Source organism: Cavia porcellus, unplaced genomic scaffold, assembly GCF_034190915.1.
Source record: "Cavia porcellus strain 051 isolate PalLab524CR breed Dunkin Hartley unplaced genomic scaffold, mCavPor4.1 scaffold_2, whole genome shotgun sequence".
Lineage (NCBI taxonomy): Eukaryota > Metazoa > Chordata > Mammalia > Rodentia > Caviidae > Cavia > Cavia porcellus.
This window is the reverse complement of record NW_026947485.1, coordinates 131,768,221-131,776,632: the sequence shown is the minus strand read 5'-3', so window position 1 is coordinate 131,776,632 and position 8,412 is coordinate 131,768,221.

Genomic DNA, 8,412 nt, shown 5'->3' with positions numbered 1-8,412 from the left:
TAAAAACCTTGAAGATATAGGAGTAGGTAGCGAATTCATGAACAGGACTCAAACCACACGGGAAATACTTCCCAGAATCAATAACTGGGATTACCTCTTATTAAAAAGTTTCTGCACGTGAAAAGAAGTCTCCAGTGTGGTGAGAAGAAAACCCACAAACTGGGAAAAAAATCTTAGTGAACTGCCCCTCAGACAAAGGACTTCTGTCTAAAACATATAAAGAATTAAAAAAAAAAATCAGACCCCCCAAAATTCAAAAACCCAATCCAAAAATGGGCATCTGAGATGAATAAACAATTCTCAGATGAGGAAATACAAATGTCAAATAAATATATGAAAAAATGTTCATCATCATTGGTCATTAGAGAAATGCAAATCAACATCACACTGAGATTTCATGTCACTCCCAAAAGAATGGCCAAGATCAAGAATACCAACAACAACAAATGCTGGAGAGGCTGTGGAGAAAAAGGAACTCTCCTGCACTGTTGGTAGGAGTGTAGACTAGTGCAACATTGTGGAGGTCAGTCTGGAGATTTCTCAGAAAACTAGGACTGGAAGCCCCATAGGACCCAGCTATACCACTTCTGTGGCATATTCCCAGAAGAACTGAAAGCATCATACCACAGCGATATATGTGCACCTATGTTTATAGCAGCACAATTTGTAATAGCCAGATCTTGGAAACAACCTAAATGTCCATCAACTGAAGAATGGATAAAAAAGTTGTGGTATTTTTATACAATGGAGTACTACTCAGCTATAAAGAATGACCGCATTGAGACATTTATAAATAAATGGACGCAGCTTGAGACCATACTCATAAGTGAAATAAATCAAACTCATATGTATAAATACCGAATAGTTTCCCTAGTGTAAGAAATGATAAGAATACATAGAAGTATGTGGTCATCATGATTCCCAATCATATTGGTTTGAAGCCATATAATGTTTTCACTCATTAACCGCAATGGTTTTAACCTGGGTTGTTCGATTTTAGTATCTATGATAGTACGAATAGCCATTTTGAAGAAAGCAACACAACATAAAAGCTAGTGCTGATTTAATATCATCTTGTTTTAAAGTTCCATCAAGCTGTAGTACATCTGTTTCCACTGGTTTTAACATGCTGTATCTTACTGTATTTCACTATATGCTATAGTATAAACAAAACTCTTTATAGGCAAAGAGATAATATAGAAACCATTGTTTGTTTTCTGTTAGCAGGTTCTAAATACCCTGTAATTCTTGCATTCTCTTGAAAGACTTCACACTGCCTAGATACGCTTGATATTATAGCACGCGAATTTACAGTCAAATAATTTAAGGAAAGAGGCACTATGGTAACTACTATTATGTTAGATTATCTGGTGGTGAAACACAATGATGCTTGAATTGCTCGGTTCTGCCCTGCATTGTTCTATTACAATATCCTCTCTTATCTCAATCTTCCCCCTATTTTTAAATTAATCTATTTTCTCTCATTTTTTTAATTAAGGGAAAACTAAATTAAAGAATAACGGGACATACTATGGTAACTTTTTTGTTTTCTATTAACCTGACTTGAACCCCAGTATTGCTCTCCCCATCTTGTTCTCTCTGATTATTATATATTCTATTTTGTTTGATAGTATCAAGTTTGAGGGTATAGGCAATCACTTTGAAGGCAATAAGATATACTATGATGCCCAATATGGATTGCCTATCATCCTTTTTTTTTTTAAAGTCCTGTAAGGTCCTCAGTGTAGATTTTATTGGTTTTGTTCTGTATTATTTTGATCAATTCTATTATACCTGATGATACAGACAACTCAATTTGAAAATAGCAAGAGGCACAATGGTAACCACTTTTGATCACCTGCTATTCTATTTTTGCATCACATACTATGCCCACCCTTCTGTTCTAACTGACTCTGTTTTGCATAGTCACATTTGTTTTTATTCTCTTCAAAAAAGTAATAAGAACCGTGAGAGTAATAAAACCCTAAAAGTCTAATTGTTACTGTAAAAAAGAGAGGAAAGTAAGGTGGACTAAGGGATATAACCGCAGGTATGTTTGAGAGTGTAGGGTGGAAAACCATATAACTGAGCTTTTGTTGGATCATTGAATGGAACTGTCTCCAATTCCACTGTATGAATGTTCACTTTATATGCTTTAATTTAGTGATCTGGACAACTGTTTCTGGGAAGATAATGTGTAGCCTGTTAACTGGTGATTTCGTACTGTATATATTTTTTTCTAGAAATATTGTTTTATTTGTACCCTTTTACTGCATTGTTTTTTTATGTCCTTTCTTTTTTTTCTTCTCTCTTTAAATAAAAAAAAGAGAGAATCTTTGTACCAATGTTTATTAGTGAGATTGGTCTATAGTTCTTTTTGGTTGGGTCTTTGTCTGGTTTTGGTATCAGAGTAATACTTGCCTCCAGGAATGATTTAGGGAAGATTGCTTCCTTTTCAATTTCATTGAAGAGTTTAAGGAGTATTGGCATCAAATCTTCTCTAAAATTTTGTAGAATTCAGCAGTGAATCCATCAGGACCTGAGCTTTTTCTTTGTTGGTAAGTTTTTCATTACATTTTCTATTTCAATAGCTGATATTTAGTTATTCAAAATTGCTATATCTTCTTGTTTGAGCTTTGGTAGTTCATATGTCTAGAAATCTGTCCATTTCCTCTGTGTTTTCCACTCTGTGTGAATAGAGATTTTCAAAGTAGGTATTCATGATCTTTTGAAATTCCATGGTATCTGTAGTAATTTTCCCCTTTTCAGTCCTTATTGCATGAATTTGGGTTTTTTCTTTCTTTTTCCTTGATAAGGTTAGCTAGAGGTTTGTCAATTTTGTTTATTCTCTCAAAAAACTAGCTTTTTGATTCATTAATTCTCTGTATTTTTTTAGTTTCAATTGCAATGATTTCTGCTCTAATCTTTACAATTTCCTCTCTTCTATGAGCTTTTAACTTGCTCTTCTTTTTCTAGAAGCTTGAGATGTAGCATTAGGTTGTTTATTTGTGCTCATTCTGTTTTCTTGATATGACAATTTATTTGCTATATAGTTCCCTCTTAAGACCGCTTTCATTGTATGCCACAGATTATGGTATATTGTTTCTGTATTTTCACTGAGTTGTAAGTATTGTTTTATTTCTTCTTTAATTTCATCTGTAACCCACTGGTTGTTCAGAAGGTTGTTATTTAATTTACACGTACTTATGCAGATTTTACAGTTTCTTTTGCCAATAATTTCCAATTTCAGTGCACAGTGGTCAGATAATATGCATGGGATAATCTCAATCCTTTTGCATTTACTTAAAGAAAGTTTTATGGTTTATTATATGGTCTGTTTTGGAGAATTTCCCATGCACAGCTGAGAAGGATGTATATTCTGATATAGTTGATTGGAACACTCTGTAAACATCTACTAAATCCATTTGCTCACCGGTATGATTTAGTTCTATTATTTTTTTGCTGACTTTTTGTCTAGTTGATCTATCTCTTTGTGACAGTAGGGTATTAATGTCCCCTGCTATAATTGTGTTCTTGTGTATTTAGTTTTTCATGTCCATTAGTATTTGTTTTATATAACTGGGTGCTCATGTATTTGGTGTATATATATTTATAATTGTTACTTCTTCCTCTCGAATTTTCCCACTAAGTATGTAGTGACCTTCTTTATCTCTTTTAATTATTTTAGGTTTGAAGTTCACATTGTCTGAAAACAGAATAATTACCCTTGCTTTTTTCTGGGTTCCTGTTGCATGGAATACTGTTTTCCATCCTTTGACTTTTTAATCTATGTGTTTCCTTTTGGGTCAGATGTGTTTCTTGTATACAGCATATTGTGGGATCGTGTTTCTTGACCATTCTGTCAACCTATTTCTTTTGATAGGTGAATTGAGGCCATTTACATTTATGGATATAACTGATATGTACTGGCTGGACTTTGCCATGTTATGTTCCAGTTGTTTGATTTCTGCTTTTCTCCCTTGTTTAATTGCTTGTCCTACTTGGTAGTTTCTTTCTGTTGTTGTTCTGGGGATTGTGGTTATGTTTATCTGTATCTAATGTCTTTAAATACTCTGTCTAGGGTTGGTTTGGTGAACATGATTTCTTCAACTGTTCTTTGTCACAAAAGTATCTTGTTTCTCCATTAAATTTGAATGAAAGTTTTTCTGGGTATATCAGTCTGGGTTGAAAGTTGTTTTCTTTCAGGGCTTGAAATATCTACATCCCAAGCTTGTGTTGACTTAAGGGTTTGTGCTGAAAATTCTACTGGGCTTCTAATAGGCTTTCCTTGATAGGTGAGTTGTGTCTTTTCTCTAACAGCTTTTACTGCTCTGTTTTTATGTCGTATGTCAGGGATCTTAATTATTATATATCTAGGTGTAGATTTTTGTTGGTTGTGATTGTTTGGTGTTCTATATGCCTTACTTATCTGCATATCAGATTTTTCCTCATGTTTGGGAAACCTCCTGCTATTACTTCTGTGAATAGTTATGTCATTTGCATTGACTTCTGCATCTTCACTGATGCCTATTAATCTTACATTTTTTTCTCTTGGCATCATCTTGAAGCTCCTCGATTGTCATTTCATGCTGCTTTGTTATTTTTAAAAGTTCTATCCTTTCATGATCACTGATTGTGATCCTGTCCTCAAAATCTGAAATCCTATCCTCAGCTTTATTTAAATGGTTTTGCCAGCTTTCAGTAGGATTTTTTGTTTCTTGGATGTCTCTTTGAGTTTGTTTCATTAATTATGCTTGTTTTCTATATTGTTCTTTTAAGGTTTCAATCAATTTTCCATGTTTCTGTACTTTCTTCTCTATTTCTTCTTTAGCTATGCTCAGCAACTCCTTTACTATAGTTATTATTTCTATCTTTCTATGGAAGAGTACTTCTAATTTGATTTCCTCTATAGCCTCATGGAGTTGTTGTTTTATTTCGCTTGCTATCTTTTCAGAGATTTCTGGTGTGTTACTTTTGAAGTCCTCTATTTCAATGTCTCCTGTACTTGTTCTTGGTGGACTAGATGTTTGAAATTGCATTTTGCTTTTTTGTTTTGCCATTTTCCCCTTTGGGGTTAATATTTGGTCCTTCAGTCCCACTAGTGCAACTGTTGGTAGTGTATATGTTGGGGTCCTACTGTAAGGTTGATGTTTGTCCAGTTGCTGGGTCCCACAGTGAAAAGGTGGGCCAGTCATCTGACTTCCCACTGTGGGGCCTGTTAGGTGAGTCCTATATTCTTCCTGGGCTGACAAGCCTCGTTGTATTGATGTAGGTCAATTTGTAGTTCCTGCTATTACTCTATCTTCAGGTTATTCCAGGTCACCAAATCTCCCTGTCTATAGTGTTTGTGTTGGCTGAGGCCCTACTGTGTCCCTATTGTGTGCCTGGTGTGTCTCATAAGCCCTTTTGATTTTCTCCAAGTTGGGGGAGTCCTTATTGGCACACTCCTCACCCTGCCTGATGTCCTCTGTGTGCAGGAAGGGGTCACCCACACTCTTGGCAGACTCACCAATGTCTTACAGTTAATTGGAGGGAGCTTTACTAACTGGCCCTATTTACCCACAGTACATCTCGATTTTAGGGGCATACTCACCACACTGACTAGAGTCCACTGAGCTCCTCTGTTTGGGTGAGGCAGTTGCTGAATCTCCCTTAAAGCTAGCATAGTTAATGTGCTGTAGTCCAAGATTCTGAGAGAAAGTATGGGAGCTGAAGATCAACAGCAGTGTTAGGTCCAGGAGGTAGGGAGTGTCCCTGAGGGGCCAGCACGGCAGTGTACATGGTGCTGGGCCAAGGGGCAAGCTGGTGGTTTCCATCCGGGAGTCCACCCAGGACATGCAGGAAGCACAGCACGGCAGTGTACACAGTCCTGGGCCTCGGGGTGGGCCAGTGGCCTCAGTCCAGGCAACCTGGGAAAGCTATCTTGTTTTGAAGTCCTATATCACTTTCACAGTTTTGTTCTGAGTAGGTTTATTCTGTTTTATCCTGTTCTGCTTAGTGAAGCTGTAACTTCACTAAGTTGTTGAAATTGTAGAATGAATGCCAAGAGAAGCATAGGCGCATAGTGACTGCAGCCTGCTGAGGTCTTCTGTTTGGGTGAGAGGTCACTGAGTCTCCCTTCAACTCAGCATGGTTAATCCACTGCAATTCAAGGTTCTGGGAGGAGGAGTGGGAGCCAAAGATCAAGTACTTGGTCTAGGAGGTGGGGAGGGTCGCAGAGGGCAGGGGCTATTGGCACAGCATTCCTTCAGGTCAGTGAGGGTCACAAAGGGGGCACAAGGTCCTAGATTGGTGCCGCATTTCTAGATTATTATTAATAATAGACTTTTACATTAAATCTGGAGGATTTTATGTTCTTAGTAATAGATTCCATTCAGGAGTAGGATCACAAACTTCAAGGTAAATCAATCTTTGTTTTGTAGTCACGATTAAGATGCAATGACCCTTAAAAGAGCTCTGAGTTAAGGACTTGCCCCGTAATAGAAACTAAGAAATCATTTGGAGTTAGATGCCACAGAAGAGGTATCTCTGTCTTCAATGGTTCTGGTTCTTTTTATATTTATTACAAATTTTAACTTTTGTATAAATGGCAGAATAATTCCAGACTAAAATTTAAATTAGTTTACAAGGTGAGTGTGGTTCATTTCTAACAGGCTTACTCAACACAGTTATCTTAAATAGGTTTGCCTGTGGATTGAAAAGTATTGCATGGAAGCTTATGGAAACTACTGAAATTAACTTCATATTGGCGCAGGAGTGACTGGCCTGGTCAGCCTTTCAGAACTCACTTAACTCCTACCACCTCTATGGGATTTCAGCCACCACAGGGATTCCATAATCTTCAGAGACGCACTCGGGAATTTTAACTGTTTTTTTCTGTTTTGTTTTGTTGTTGTATTTAAGTGGGGGAAGTTTCCATGCAGGGGTAGAAAACAGGACAAAGGTGAGGTGGAGGGGAAGAGTGAAAAAGCAACTGTTAAAATATTCAAAGCGGTAAATTCTAGAAAACAATTGTATATTTTTTATTTTTAAAACAGAATGAAGCATTTCAGCTTTACTTGTAACTTCTTAATCACTGTGTTCTACCTTCAGACTTTAAAAATAGGTAATATCTACTCCTCCATGCATATCAATGAAAAGACTCTATTGCTACTTCAAGTTTTCACAAATCCTTTAACATTCATTTCCCTTGCATTTGCTTCACTAAAATCTAAAGAAGAAAAACACACACACAGAAAAGACATATTTGGAGGAATGTGACTTGTAGAATCAGAGTGGTTGTCTCAGATCTCAAAATTCTTGAGATCTTAAATGTTAACATTGTGGATTTTCTTTTAAAAATTGAGTTATTCTGTCTACTTTCCCTTCTTTTCCAGCACTGCCTCATAATTATAGTAATATGTGACCTTGTGAGCATAGAAGCAGGGACCATCTTAATAGCAATTTTCTGTACCCATAAATATAAACTAATGAATATTTCTATAGCTAATTTATTTCAACTTCACTGAATTATTTTCCCTGAAGTTAGTGAAACCAATCCATTTCTAATGACCAATTAATTTCAAAATGAGGGTAACAAAATGAACAGGACATGGGGAGTCAGAGTTTTCCTTAGAGAAAAAACGCAACATTCAAGGCAGGGGTCAAACATGCAGATGTTTTCCAGGGTCCATGAGGCAATTAGGCGTACATTAACCTGTTACCATAACACGATTAGAGAGTGCCGTGTGGGTTGGACAACGGAAGAATGCAAGGCCAATTCACATGTTTAAAAATAATGTGGCAGGAGTTGAACCCAGCCACTAAATTCTCCACCAAGTTATGTTTGATACTCCTCATTCCAGGAAGTCCTATAGCAAAGGGATAAGAAAGGATGGGGTGATCTGATTACAATGAAGATCCCTAACAGTTTCTCCTTTCTGCTTTTTTGCATTATAAAAATAGAAATTGAAAACAAATAAGGCTTTGGGAAAGGCCAATTCAGTGAATAGTTGCAATTACCAATTTATTTAAAGCTTCCCACAGTGCTCTCTGCCCAAATTCTCTTTCTCTCTGGTTTGTCACAGCTCTGACAGGCAACCTGGAGAGGGGGTGGGGAGTGGAAGGCAAAGTGGAAGTAATTAAGATGTATCATGAATATGCACTAGTTTCCTGAGATGAATGTAATTATTACTTATCACACACGTATACTAATAAAAAAGAAAGTAAAAGTAAATACAGCCACATTGGTAGTCATGGGCTCAAAGCAATTGAGAGAATGGGAAGGAAGGTTATTAGGAGAGTCTCCAATGTGTACATGTGAATCTTGTAGATATGTAGCAATGAAGTATCTGACAGCCTACAGCAAAGTCATGGGAAAAGTAAAAAAGAGCAAAAACATTTCAAAAGATCGGAAAACTATGGCCAGTTAGG